Raw genomic sequence first — 15,159 nt, forward strand, 5'->3', positions numbered from 1 at the left:
CTTTAAATTCTTATTATATGCTCCAGAACTTTTAGGGAAAAAAATAGTAAGCTTGCTTGTCAGGCTGGTTTTTCCAAGTTGCCACAACTTGGAAGTTGCTCTGTAACAGTTAGAAAAAATAATTCATGGCTGTTTTCATGCCTTGAAGTGTAGCACAGTAGAGCCTCTTGGGTACTTTTTGATATAAGCTAAAACAAAATACATGAGTTCTCCTCTGCACCCCAAGACAGTCATCTGAGGGTCCTGCCTATATGCACATTGGTTACAGTTCTGAGTTGCTGCATACATTACAGAAAGAAGTTCCATTAAAACAATTCTGTCAACTGCGATGTCGTGTGTGTCAAACTTGCAAGGTTGCTGTGATGTCGGTACTTTCTCAAGAGGACTGCAACAGTGGGATCAATGGCCAGATTAAGTGGACTGTCCAAATAAGTAAGAGAAGCAGGATTTGGCCCTCAAATGTGTGAGTCATTCTATGATAAATCTCAGCAGGATCTGGAGAGATCTTACAGCAAGACAGTAACTTTTCTGTTGAGTATATGCAAAGTAGAAGTAGTTATTCAACAACTTGAGAAATGCAGACAACTCACCCTAAAGGGATCTATTTCACAATGTAATAGCAGAGGAAATAGTGATGACTATATTGCTCATTACTTTCTCTGCGTGTTAGCTACGCAATGTTAATTTCTTCACCCAAAATTTAAGAATTCCTCTTTTGAGCTGTGTTCTTGGGCTTTCGGTTAAGAGTTACCCAAAGAGCACAATGGCTTATTCTGACACATGTATTAAATAAAAACAGTCGCAACACTAATTCATTACAATTGTTACCCACTTGCTTTAAAATGTGCATCAAAATTTGGGTTCAGAAAAACTGAACATGTTTTAGGAGGTCAGTGTTATGCTAACTGCCCTTCCTTTAAGGAGCATATAGAAGAGAGATGGCTGGGGCACATGTAGGAACTGAAGCTAGGCAAAGTGGAGGCTGCAGCCGTGTATTAATGGGTAGATTAGATCCCAAAAGCTCACTTATGACTCCACTTGCTTTGGTCATGTATAAGATGCTCCCTTTTACTCTTAATTTGAGTTTATTTAAAGAAATAAAAATGTTAAAAACCATTTGAAAATCCCAATATATTAATGAACATTTCTTGCATTCTGACCACCTCTTCTATTTTAAATTATAAAGGCTATTCTGACATGTATATAATTCCCCAGTACTTGTATTTTTAAGGCAGTAATGCAGTTGTGTAGTTATTTGAGGACCAACTCTGTATTTCAGGTATAAGTACTGTAGGCAATCTGTAGTAGAAGACTGAAATTAAATCTCACCACCAATAAAATCAGTCCAATATTGGAGGAATTAGAGATTGCTGAGTGTCATTAAAATCTCTGCCCTACAAAAGCAAATGAAGCCAGGATCTTTCAAACCATCTAACACAATGGTGACCTCTGCTGGCAATTGCCATCTCATCACCATGAGTGTAATGGGTTTATTTGATAAAACGTAGAAATTGCTCTAGATTTCATTAATGAACAGCTCTAATGGTGTTTGTTAACCAGTCCTTCCCTTGCACATCTATGTGCGTGTATTAACCAGTCCTTCCTTTGCACATCTATGTGTGTGTATATCTCTCTGTTGAACAATGGAGCCCTTGTACACATATTCCACTTCTGAAAACCAGGGAAAAGAGATGTTTCTCTAAGTTTCCTCCAGCAAGTCTTGCAATACTGCGTTCAGTCCAGTGTTGAGGAGTAATTTTAGCACTAACACACACTTTCGGGGAAAAGTCTGCTGCCTCAACTGTCACCATTAGAAATGGAAATAGTTCACTTCACTATAGGCTAAATATTAAAAGATGCAATGGCCTGGAATTAATTCCCCAAATGGAAGCAGAGTAAAAGCTCTGGCTCAGTGTCCTGTTGGATTTTCTGCTTATAATGAGATTGAAGGAACTGGGGACTGACACCCAGCCTGATCCACATGCAGATAGTGGGCCAGATTCTCAGCTGGATTGAATGGGTGACTTTCGTGTGAATACACCAATTTATACCATATGAAAATCTGGCCTTCTGAAAGAACAAGAACTCCTTTAGGCAATGCAGACCACCCATAAGAATCTAAGCATTCATCCACTACAACCACGTCTGGAGAGAACAGCAAGAAGTAACTAAGGCAATGAACCAGAGAATACTCAGGAGACTTGTGAAGGAGATGGGATCTACCTACTGAAGTGTTTTCTACATAGAAGACAGTTCATCGATTAGAAACCTAAGATTTGGACTCCAACAAGAACTGCAACAGGAACAGAAGAGCCAAATCATGCTGTGAAAAATATTTTTCCTAAGTTAAGTGCCCTAAAAATTCATAAGTTTTAACTCTACCTTTTAAACTAACTCCTCTCCCCAAGTTCCTATAAAAATAAAGGTCAGTAAAATCTACTTTTGGAACCTTAATCAATGGGAGTTAGATACTTAAATACCTTTAAAAATATATATTTATATCAAGCCTCAATGCTTTATTACTTTTACAGTAGGAATCATAATGTAGTCAAATACTACAGAACCATTTCTGCTTTAGATATGACTTCATAAAACCTATTAGCATGATTTATGCATGCATATTGAGAGCACATGGGCCTTATTCTCATTTATACAAAGGCTTGTTTACACCATAATGACAGCAAAGAGAGGCTATAAAATGGGTGGAAATTACATTTAAGGTCCTTTTACACTGCCAAAGTGCTGCAAAGAGGCCATAGGGTCTGAGTCTCATTTACACGAAGTATTTAACAAAGCTCACTTACAAAAAAACTTTAATACAGGCTGTTAATTCATTGATTATACCAACTGTATTTGGTTTGTTTAAAGCAGGAGTTCTCAAACTGGGGGTTGGGGTCCATCAGGGGTTGCAAGGTTATTACACTGGGGGTCGTGAGCTGTCAGCTTCCACCCCAAACCCCACTTTGCATCCAGCATTTCTAATGGTGTTCAATATATTTAAAAAGTGTTTTTAATTTGGGTGGGGAGGGTGTCGCACTCAGAGGCTTGCTATGTGAAAGGGATCACCAGTTTGAGAATTACTGATTTAAAGACTAATGGCAAAGAAAAATCAATGATATAGGCAACGTGCATTCATTTATTCACTGTAGAAAGAGATTCATACCAGGGCATAAAAAAAAAATATTTATTCAAGAGCAGGGAGGATTATGACTAAAGAACTGCAGAAAACTCCCAACAAAACTATATAATAGGTCAATTTGAGGGCAGCTGTAATTCAGGGGAATCGTGCAATGTTCTGCATGCTGGAAAAAAAAAAGGTTATCTGTATATAGTGATGAATTTTGTAAGTAAAGTCGAAGGAAGAATTTCACTGTCAGCATAAGATGCTCAAGACAGACATCTGCCAAATGTGCAACAAACAAACGAGATAAATAACAGCAAGGAAATATTATAGAAAAGTCAATACAACTCTGCCGTGAATACTGCATCACAGCTGGAATATATGCAGCTGAAATAAAAGTCTAGAGAAAGGCAATGAAAATAATGGGGCTCTGGGTACAAGGGATCTTCAGCATGAGGAGAATAATAATATTCTGAAGTGGTATGAGAGGCATGAAATGCTGAACAACAGACAAGGCTAAGTGGGCACTGTAATTAACTCCTTCCTGAAATACCAGAGTACGAGAGCACTTGAAGCTCATAGATTCTAACGCCAGAAGGGACCATTGTGATCATCTAGTCTGACCTCCTGTATAACAGAGGCCACACAACTTACCCAAAGTAATTCCTTTTTTGAACTACAGCATCTCTTAAAAAAAAAAAAATCTAATCTTGATTTAAATATAGCCAGTGATCGAGAATCCACCAAGACCCTTGGTAAATTATTCCAAGAGCTAATTACTCACTGTTAACAATGTACATCTTATTTCCAGTCTGAATTTGTCAAGCTTAAACTTTCAGCCTTTGGATTTTGTTATACCTTTGTCTGTTAGACTGAAGACCCCCCCATTATTAAATATTTGTTCCCCAGGAAGGTGCTTATAGATTGTGATCAAGACACCCCTTAATGGTCTCTTTATGAAGCTAATTAAGATTGAGTTCCTGTAGCGCAACTATAAGACACGTTTTCTAATCCTTGAATCATTCTCGTGGCTTTTCTCTTAACCCTTGTCAAATGTATTAACATCCTTCTTACAGTGTGGACACGAGAATAGACAGTATATTCCAGCAGTAGTTGCATCAGTGCCAAACACAGAAGTAAAATAACCTCTCTATGCCTACTTGAGAGTTCTCTGTTTTTTATATCTGTAGCAGAGCCAGGTGGCCTCGTGCTCAGTGCATTTGGTTTCCACTCTCTTGCATCCCAGCAGGAAGGGCCTTCAGTGGCTTATCCTCATTTCAGGGTTTTCAACATTCTTACTCTCTCCTTACTAGAGCAGGAGGTGGGGTGGAAATGAGGTTACACCCTCACAACAAGGGCAGTTGGCAGGGGAGTGTCACACGGTGCTCTACTCACCACTGAAGTGCCTCCTTCTAGGCGCAGCTGGGGATTATCTCTGACAGTCTCAAACCCCTTCCGGTGGGTGCTCACTCCATCTCTCTCCCCACCCCACTCCTCAACTGCTCCCTTGGCCCACCCACCTAGTCACTGTAATTTTCCCCTTCCGGGTGGGGGGATGCGGTTGTGTACCAATGTCTCTCTGTATCAGCTGTCCCAAGCAGTCTTTCAATTCACTGTTTCTCAATGGTGCCACTTCCTCAGTGGCTGATAGGGGAACCCAGGTCCACCCCTTTCTCCAGGTTCAGCCCAGGGACCCTACAACCAGCAGCTAAGGTTTGCCCCATGCTTTGCTGTTGTTTCCCTGGACTATTTCGTACATTGCCTCTATCAGCCTCCTTCTCCACCCACCTCCAGGTACACTGTTCCCTGCAGGCCAAACTCCCTTTTCTCCCTCACCTCAGACATTCTCCAGGCCTCCTCCGTACCACCCAGTCTGCCCTCAGCTACCCAGTTTTATACCAGCCCTGCCTGTTCCTGTCCAGGTGAGCTTCCTCCTTTAATTAGTCCTCATTGCTCCCTAGCTCCTCCTCCAGGTGCAGCCTAAGCACTTAATCGGCCCACCTGGCCACCTTAACCTCTTCAGGGCAGATGTGGGTTGAACACCCCATCACAGGGGGCTAGGGCCCTCCCAAACCACTGACCTCTGACCCAGAGCCCTTTGAGAGGCAGCAGTGTCAGTCACTCTGGTTTGCCCACATGCTACCAACTGTCTCCCCCAAAGACTCCCAGACCAAGACAAATAAGTCCAATATAGCAAAAACGAAGACACCTAAACCTTCAGTCTCAGCTGGGCTCATCTTCCTCACAGTGAGGCTTGTTCAGGAGTCTGTCCTCCGCCCCGGTCTTTTCCTTTTTAAGGTTTCTCTCCAGGTGGAGCATGCTCTGCAGGCCTGGAGGGGTAGGGCAGGGCTACCCGGATCCAGTGTTGTCCATTGACCCCTTTGGGCCCAGAGAGGGATTTGTACACCCTATCACAGCACCCAAGCATTAGCCCTTTTGGCCACAGTGTCACACAGCGAGTTCATATTGAAAAGCAAATATTTCATTCCTTTTAAATTAATACTCCCCCCACCCCATATAGAGGCAAATAGTTCAGGAATGTTCCGGAAAGGACTAAAGATTTATGTGAATACAAATAGCATCTCAGGTTTCAGAGTAGCAGCCGTGTTAGTCTGTATTCGCAAAAAGAAAAGGAGTACTTGTGGCACCTTAGCATCTCAGTAACTCTAGCTCAGATAAAAGTACAATTAAAGTCTGGAAATACCAATGTTATGTTTCCTACAGGAAGCATAAAGTAGCATCTTATATTGCTATTACAATTTATGTTTTATACTCTATGGTATGTACAAGTATGACCAAGTTATGATGTGTTTTGCATAAAGTGACATTATTGCAATGTCTCATGGCTCCAGCTGTGCAGTCATTGATGTGTGCCTGAAGCTGAAGTCCTCTGCCTCTGAACTTCCCTAAAGACAAAGCCAAGCAACACGGGTGGTATATGTAACTTTAGGGTTTGACTCTTAAACATTAATTGGGAATGATTAATTCCTCTTACACTTGTTTAAATCAGGAATAACTAATGAAGTAAAAATGTGAGAAGGAGCAGATCCTAAATGTCTAAACAGTAGATCTTTAATAAAGTCCTCAGTAAGCACAACTGCATTTGAAGTGGTTAATAGAGTTTAGCCCCTCAAAAGTGTCTGAATTATTTTTTTTTTAATATGTGAACTTTTTTCATACTTTGAGAATGCATAAAAGGCCAAATAAAATTATACTGAGCTCTCAAGGCACACAAAAGCCTCCTTTATTCTAAGATCAAGCATGAGACTTTTGAGCCCAAAGGCTATGTTTTTCGGAGAGTTATAAGCACCTGAAGACAGGGGCTTATAATGAATGTGCTGCTCAGCCATTCACGAGAGTCAATACACAGAATGTTATACTATATAGAAAGCTGTATACGAGGTCATTGCTGTGCATTGGATAATGGTCAAATTTAGTGGAGAGACAAGGTGTGAGAGGTCATACTTTTTACTGGATCAACTTCTGTTGGTGAAGACAAGCTTTTGAGCTTACACAGAGCTCTTCTTCAGGTCCTATAAAATTAAAGCTATCATAACAAGACCAGGGCCCTTTGTATTTCTAAATCTGGATGACATTTTGGTGGAGCAAAGTCCTAGTCCCAGATCAAAACTTTTGTACGAGATAGTTTGAAAAGCCTGAGTGAGCATATCAAGCTCCAGCAGTATCACTTTAAATCTCTTGCTTCAGTGTATGAAACCCTTTGGACTCCATCTCAAACACGGAGGAGAAAAATATTTACCTCCTAGCAAAGATCCTTTCTTCTTTTTCCAAGGATCCTGCACTTGCCATAAAGCCTCAAAGAGTTACTGTAAAGTGGTTCCCATTGGCAGAAGGCCATATCAACCCCTATCAAAATCACATTCTCCATTACTGGGAACAGTTGTATTGCATGATTACACTTTCCAGATTTCTCAGTGGAATCCTCTGGGAAAAAAATTGTGTTATGGTTACAGTCTCCAATAAAAATCCTAAGAAGCTGCATGATACAGGCTCTGCAGCTTGTCAAACCTAAGGCATTCTCCTTGGATTGGCAACCCCCAAAGTTATCTTCCTGGTGATATTCAGACATTCCTGGCCAAGAACCCACTGATTGTAAAGTGGTACTGTACCTGCAACTTCTGATTCAGTTGATACTGTTATAGATTTGCTCAGGAAGTTTCTAAAATTGAAAACTGAAGTTGGTCCACTGAATGTATTCTAAAAGGGCTCTTCCAAAAGATCATTTTTAAATGTATAATCCTATCTCCAAAATCTCATGTCCCTTGCAGTGGTATATCATAACAATGCGCCAATAAAAGAGCAGATCCTGCTCCCACTGAATTAAGTAGCAAAACTCCCACTCATTTCAGTGGAAACTGTTTCAAACATAAAGAGAAAAAATTGTCCACCCACATGTGAAATGATTTTTGGCTTTTTTTTTTTTTTTTGATAATTTAGACTTGCCAACCCTCAAAGCTATGACATTCATAGATGTGATTCAAATATCAAATCCTTTCCAGAAATAATGTGATCATGACTCTCACTTTGGTGGCTAGTCATTTATTTTTAATTGCTACATTTGTGAGAGGTGCTACAGTATTGAAGTTGCTGTGATATGCTTACTTCGAGATCCCTTCTATAGGGTGGCTGCTTGGAAAACTAAGAAGATTAGACTGTTTGACAGTCTTTAGTCACACAGAGGAAAGTAGATTACCAATGTCAATGGGGTGGGGATTATTTCTTTGACGATTTCCTATTACTCTGAGTATTTTTCTGGCTGTCAGCTAGCGTGGTATGCTAGTCTAAACATTTTAATGATGTTTTACAACTCATTAATTTCACAGTTTTTTCATCTAAGTGATCGAGTGTGTAATTGTGTCTCAGAACTTTTCCTGATTTTAACAGAGTTGATCTCATTCATCCATTTTCTTTATTTTGTTTTCAGTAGAGCCATATGAAATCTAAATAAAAAACAGAGGAAGTGCATTGAGTTCATCAGAAATCTTCCACATGTGGACTTGCCAACCACCCCATGCTACATGTTATCTTTGTTCCTGGTTAAACAGCTTTGGCTCAGAAGTGAGCACTTTTCTGTTTTGAAATTTACCCTTTATTATGGGAAGTAGCCAAGTGCTGGGTAGTTCACTGAAATATGAAAAAGCAAGTCCACATTTAGGCTCCAGTTAATCTCAAAGAGATTTCTAGTAACTACAAGGATAACTGAAATTGTGCATAATGCATCTTCATCTGGTCATCACTTCTGATGGGGATTGCTCCTGCAAGGTGCTGAGCACTTTGGTCCCAAATCACATGCTTCCTTTAACCATATGAGGAGTCCCATTGACTCCAATGCTGAGCACCTTCCAGAATCAAACCTGTAACTATGAAACAACATAGCCATCAGTGATTAAACACTTTTCAATGCAGCCCTGATGTAAGCAATGCAATTCTGGTGGCTTTAGTGGAGGGATGAATTTGGCCCTTCACATTTTTACATAAGCAAAAAGGACTAAGTTTCTATCATGCAGATGTCTGAAAGTTGATACTGAGGGTATGTCTACACTTACTGGGGATCGATGCTGCAGCGATCAATACACTGGGGGTCAATTTAGCGCAAATTGACCCCAGATCGCTAAATTGACCGCAGATCGCTCTCCCGTTGACTCCGGTACTCCACCTGAACGAGAATCATAAGGTAAGTCGACAGGAGAGTTTCTCTAATCAACCCAGTGTAGTGTGGACACCGCAGTAAGTCGACCTAGGTTATGTCAACTCCAACTATGGTATTCACATAGCTGGAGTTGCATAACTTGGGTTGACTCAACCCCGTAGTATAGACCTGCCCTGCGATAACTACATATCAAGGCTTAAAAAAAAAAAATCCACCCATCAGTGGGCAGTTTTACCAGGTAAACAGTAGGGAAGCAGGCTGAGCCATACATTTCTGGATATTAAACTTGTCTCCAGTTATTTTGGATGTGAAGAAAATCTTCTAAACGCAACTGATGCAGTGTTGTATTTCTGAGTTTGCAGTCTCCACCGCCCATTGGAATTCTGGGTTAAGCTCCCAATGCCTGATGGGGCAAAAACATTGCCGTGGGTGGTTTTGGGTACATGTCGTTAGTCACCCCTCCCTCCGTGAAAGCAACGGCAATCGTTTTGCGCCTTTTTTCCGTGCAGACGCCATACCACGGCAAGCATTGAGTCCGCTCAGCTCAGCTCACCATCTCCACGGCTGTTGTGTCCTGGGTGCTGCTGTCAGCAGATGCTGAAGTAGATCTGCTAACCGTCGTCATCCACCGCTTCTGCTGCTGCAACTCTGCTCTCCTACAGACGCCATACCACGGCAAGCATGGAGCCTGTTCAGCTCACCGTCACCGCTGCTGCTGTGAGCATTGTAAACACCTCGCGCATTATCCTGGAGTATATGTGGAACCAGGCTAAGAGACGCCAGCACAAGGAGGCTTTTGATGAGGACATGGACACAGACATTCCTGAAAGCACGGGCTGTGGCAATTGGGACATCATGGCGGCAGTGGGGCTGGTTGATACAGTGGAATGCTGATTCTGGGCCAGGCAAATAAGCACAGACTGACTGGTAGGACCGCATAGTGATGTGAGTATGGGATGATTCACAGTGGCTGTGAAACTTCTGCATGCGTAAGGCCACTTTCCTGGAATTCTGAGTTGCTTTCCCCCCACCACCCTGAAGCGCAGGAATACCAAGATGAGAGCTGCCCTGACAGTTGAGAAGCGAGTAGATAGCCCTGTGGAAGCTTGCAACGCCCGACTGCTACCGGTCGGTTGGGAATCAATTTGGAGTGGGCAAGTCAAGTCTAGTGTGGGAGCTGCTGTGATCCAAGTGGCCAATGCAATCACTGACATTCTGCTATCAAGGGTAGTGACTCTGGGAAAATGTGCAGGTCATAGTGGATGTCTCTGCTGCAATGGGGTTCCCTAACTGTGGTGGGGTGATAGATGGAATGCATATTCCCCATCTTGGCCCTGGACCACCTTGCCAACCAGTACATAAACCACGAGGGGTACTTCTCTGCAAGCACTGGTGGATCACAAGGGACGTTTCACCGACATCAATGTAGGATGGCCGGGAAAGGTGCCTGATGCTTGCATATTTAGGAACTCCAGGCTGCTTGAGCAGCTGCAAGAAGGGACCTACTTCCTAGACCACAAAATTACCTTTGGGGATGTTGAAATGCCTATAGTTATCCTTGGGGACCCAGCCTACCCCTTGCTCCCATGGCTCATGAAGCCGTACACAGGCAGCCTGGACAGTAGTAAGGAGCAGTTCAACTATAGGCTGAGCAAGTGCAGAATGGTGGTAGAATGTGCTTTTGGATGTTTAAAAGCTCGCTGGTACAGTTTGCTGACTAGGTCAGACCTCAGCGCAACCAACAGTCCCATTGTTATTGCTGCTTGTTGTGCGCTCCATAATATCTATGAGAGTAAGGGGGAGACATTTATGGAGGGGTGGGAGGTTGAGGCAAATCGCCTGGCGTCCCATTTTGAGCAGCCAGACACCAGGGCGATTAGAAGAGCACAGCTAGGTGCACTGCGCATCAGAGAGGCTTTGAAAACCAGTTTCATGACTGGCCAGGCTACGGTGTGACTCTTCTGTGTGTTTCTCCTTGATGCAAAGCCACCCCCCCTTGGTTGATTTTAGTTCCCTGTAACCAAACCACCCTCCCTCCCCACTTCGAAATAAAGTAACTATTGTTTTGAAACCATGCATTCTCTTTTTTTTTTTTTTTTTTTTTTTAATTAATAGAGAGAGAACTGACAAGGTAGCTCGGGTGGGGGAGGAGGGAAGGACAAGGCCACATTGATTTGTAGTGCGGCTACAAAAAGCAAACTGTTTAAATGACAGCCTTCTGTCGCTTGGGCCGTCCTCTGGAGTGCAGTGGCTGGGTGCCCAGAGCCTCCCCCTCTTCTCCCCCACCCCCGTGTTCTTGGGCGTCTGGGTGAGGAGGATATGGAACTTGGGGAGGAGGTCAGATGGATATACAATGGATGCAGCGGGGGGGTCTGTGCTCCTGTTGGCTTTCCTGCAGCTCCACCAGACACATCATGTCTGTTTGCTCCCCCATTAGCCTCAGCATTGCCTCCTGCCTCTGCTCTTCGTATTCACTTAATGCTTTCCTGACCTTTAACACTGAATGCCTCCATGCATTAAGCTTTGCCTTATCAGTGCAGGAGGACTGCATGAACTCGGAAAACATGTAATCGCGAGTGTGTTTTTTTCGCCTTCTAATCTGCAATAACCTCAGGGACAGAGATGATAGGGGGAAGTGTAAACATTTGCACGTGGTGGTGGGGGGAGGGGAAGAGATAAAAAGGGAGAGTAAAATTTAAGAGGATACATTTCTGAGAACAAAAGGGATACTCTTTCACAGTGAATCAAGCAATTCACAGCAGACAGAACATGTGCTTTAGGTACAAGGTTGCATTTTGCCTTTTATATTGCGCGCCTGCCGGTATGGTGACACATCACACACAGCTGGGCAACAGAATTCGGTTTCCCAGACAGCCATGGTAAGGCACAGGGTACATGGGGTTGGCTTTTTATGCATAACATGTGGGAATGGTTTCAAACTGCAGCGCCATCCTTTCCCATAGCAAGCAATGGGTTGGGTTTCACATTTAAAAGGAGGGGCTGCGGTTTTCGGGTGGATGTGCAGGACACACCTCCCCCCACTCCATCGTGTGGCTATTCTCTGGGATGATCCCTTTTAGCCAAGCGCAAACAGCCCAGCATGAACGGGGTCCTTTTACTGTTCCCTTACAAAAATTCCCCTATTTCAACCAGGTGACCATGAATGATATCACTCTCCTGAGGCTAACACAGAAAGATATAGACTGAATGTTGCTTGAATGTGACCAAAACCCAGGACCATTCGCTGCCATGCTTTGTGCTGCAATGATTCCAGAATACTTGCTACTGGCTTGCCGTGGTAAAGTGTTCAATCATGGAGGACTAAATAAGGCAGCCCTCCCCAGAAACCTTCTGCAAAGGCTTTCTCCAAGAGAGCTTCATGGAGATGTCCCTGGAAGATCCCCACTCCATCCCCAGACATGTGAAGAGACTTTTCCAGTAGCTGTACTGGCCGCGAATGCATCCCAATTCTTCAGGGCAAATCAAACATTAAACACTATTGCTTTTAAACCCTGTACTGTAGTTACAAATGTGCACGCACCAGAGCTGCCTTCTCTGGCTTCAGGGTCGGGGAACCCGCCTTCGGAAGGTATTGGCTCCAAGGTGATAAAAAGGTCCTGGCTGCCAGGGAGAACGGATTCACCGCTTGCCTGCTGCGCATTCTCCTCCTCTGCCTCATCCACAAAATCTTCCTCCCTGTTGCGTGAGACTCCCCCCTTGCAGGTGTCCACAGACAGTGGTGGGGTAGTGGTAGGGTCCCCCCTAGAATGCCATGCAGCTGATCATAGAAGTGGCATGTTTGGGGGTCTGACCCGGAGTGCCCGTTTGCCTCCTTTGTCTTTTGGCAGGCTTGTCTGAGCTCCTTAACTTTCATGAGGCACTGCTCTGTGTCCCTGTTGTAGCCTCTCTCCACCATGCCCTGTGAGATTTTGGCAAATATATTTGCATTTCTTCTTTTTGCTCGGCGTTCTTCCTGCACAGATTCTTCTCCCCATACAGCAATTAGATCCAGTGTCTCCCTTTCGGTCCATGCTGGAGCTCATCTGTGATTCTGGGGGGACAGCACAGTCACCTGTGCTGCTGAGCTCGCCACGCTGACCAAACAGGAAATGAAATTCAAAAGTTCCCAGGGCTTTTCCTGTGTACCTGGCTAGTGCATCAGAGTTCGAAGTGCTGTCCAGAGCGGTCACATTGGAGCACTCCCAGAGTGCAATACCGTTGATTTGCGTCCGCACTACCCCAAATTTGACCCACCAAGGTTGATTTTAGCGCTACTCCCCTCGCTGGGAAGGAGTACAGAAGTCAATTTTAAGAGCCCTTTAAGTCGACAGAACGGGGTTGGTTGCGTGGACACATCCATTTTAAAATTGGCCTAAGGAGGCTAAATTCAACCTAACCCTGCAGTTTAAACCAGGGCTCAGAGAATTATGTTGCACACACCATCCATTCTTACCTAGGAGGGAAGGCCCTATTTTAAAGTAGATTATTTACCCTTCTACCACTCTGGCCATCTGTAAAGCTAGTATTTTGTGTTGAAAAGGTCACAGCATTCTGGCTGAGATTACAGGGTCTCTTATTCGCATTAACTGCGATCATTTGGGTAAATGCCCTTGTGTATTAAGAGAAGAAACTGCTAAGACAGCAAATACTCATTACTCTGTTTTTTAGATTGCATCTTAAAAAGCCTGGTCACAGGGACTGTGTGTCTAGATATGAGATATTTGATGTCTTTGACCTGGTCTACACTGGGGGGGAGTGGGAGGGGGGAAATGGATCTAAGTTACACACCTTCAGCTACGTGAATAAATGTAGCTGAAGTTGATGTACTTAGACCCAGTGATGAGCTGCCAAAATCTGAAGAACCGGTTCCTTCAGTCGCTCCAGGTCTTCAGTGAATCTGAAGACCCGGAGCGCCATCGGGTGAGTAAAAAGGGATTCTCAAGGGGAGCCTCCCCAACCGGGAGCTCAGGTGGGCCGGACAGGACAGTCCTGCGGGCCAGATGTGGCCCGCGGGCTGGAGTTTTCCCAACCCTTTAACAACCGGTTCTAAAGCGGCTTCTAAATTTAACAACTGGTTAGTGCAAACCGGCTCCAGCTCACCACTGCTTAGACCTACTCACTGCCGCTCCCCAGTCAACTGCCTGCACCTCTCACGGCGGTGGAGTACAGGAGTTGACGGGAGAGCGCTTGGGGGTTGATTTATTGTGTCTAGACTAGATGCGATAATTGACCCCTGCTGGATCGATTGCTGCCTGCTGATCCGGCGGCTAGTATAGACATACCCTTTGCAATATTCTCTTTCCCAAGGTACCTAGGTAGGATCAACACCTCAAGTATTTGAGAAAACATGGCTGGTTTTAAGAGTTCTCAGATGCAGACATTTTTTGTCTTTTCTGTCCCTTACAAGGCCAAATTTCTGTATTCCTTTCAATATCTGATAGGAGTTTATCTGAAATCTCTATATTTGGATTCATATTTGGTAGTCACTCTTACAGAAGAGGACTGGAGTTAAAGTTTATGGAGCCAGTATCTGTTTGAGGTTTGATCCCTATAAGGATATCATAGGAATTGAAGTATATTGGGATCCCATCAGCAAGTCTCCTCTGAGAACGATAGTTTTATGATTAAGATATGGATTAGGACTCCGACCTGGATTCAATTCCTGTCTCTGCTACAGACTTACTCTGTGAACTTGGGCAAGTCGCTTAATCTCTCTGGGCCTCAGTTCCCCTTCTATAAAATGGGCATAAACTATACTTTCCTGTCTCCCACTTTGTCTATCTTGTCTATTTAGACTGGAAATTCTTTGAGGTCGGGGCTGCCTTTTGGTGCATGTTTGTACAATGCCTAGCACCAAGGGGCCTGTAAGTGTTACCATTATGCAAATATTAATCTAATTCTTAATTTTTATGTACAGCAACTCATAGTGGGAAATCATTCCTAAATATTAGTAATCCATCAGCAAGGTTATTGGTATATTATGATGCAGCTGGAAATGCTGGCATCACAAAAGATAATCCAAGTGCCCCTCTGGATGCAAACAGAGAATATTCAGGGAATTTAAAAAGGAAGATGAAGAAGTACTTTGCCAAATCTGGATTTTTTTCTTGAAACTACAATGGATACTTCACATTGCTCAGCATGGAATCATGATCCCAAAACACAGTCTAATCAACCGTATCTGAGTTCATCTGATACAGGCCTCATTTTGCTTCATCTTCGCTCCTATTTGTTTCTGATTTAAATTGCCATCACACTTGGCAATGCCTAGACACTGAGCATCCCTCTTCCCTAACAATGGTCTTTTTAGGACACTGATGAGCCCCATTGATTAGGTGGTATTATTTACATTACAATAGCACCTAGA

At 43.5% G+C, this 15,159-nt stretch overlaps 1 protein-coding gene across 2 annotated transcripts in view; it reads left to right on the forward strand.

The window, feature by feature from the left end:
- The window catches only part of NGF (nerve growth factor), a 48,138-nt gene that overhangs the window by 1,005 nt on the left and 31,974 nt on the right, over positions 1-15,159 (forward strand). The window lies entirely within an intron of this gene.

The sequence above is a fragment of the Caretta caretta genome, chromosome 21 (genome assembly GCF_965140235.1).
Source record: "Caretta caretta isolate rCarCar2 chromosome 21, rCarCar1.hap1, whole genome shotgun sequence".
Classification (NCBI taxonomy): domain Eukaryota; kingdom Metazoa; phylum Chordata; order Testudines; family Cheloniidae; genus Caretta; species Caretta caretta.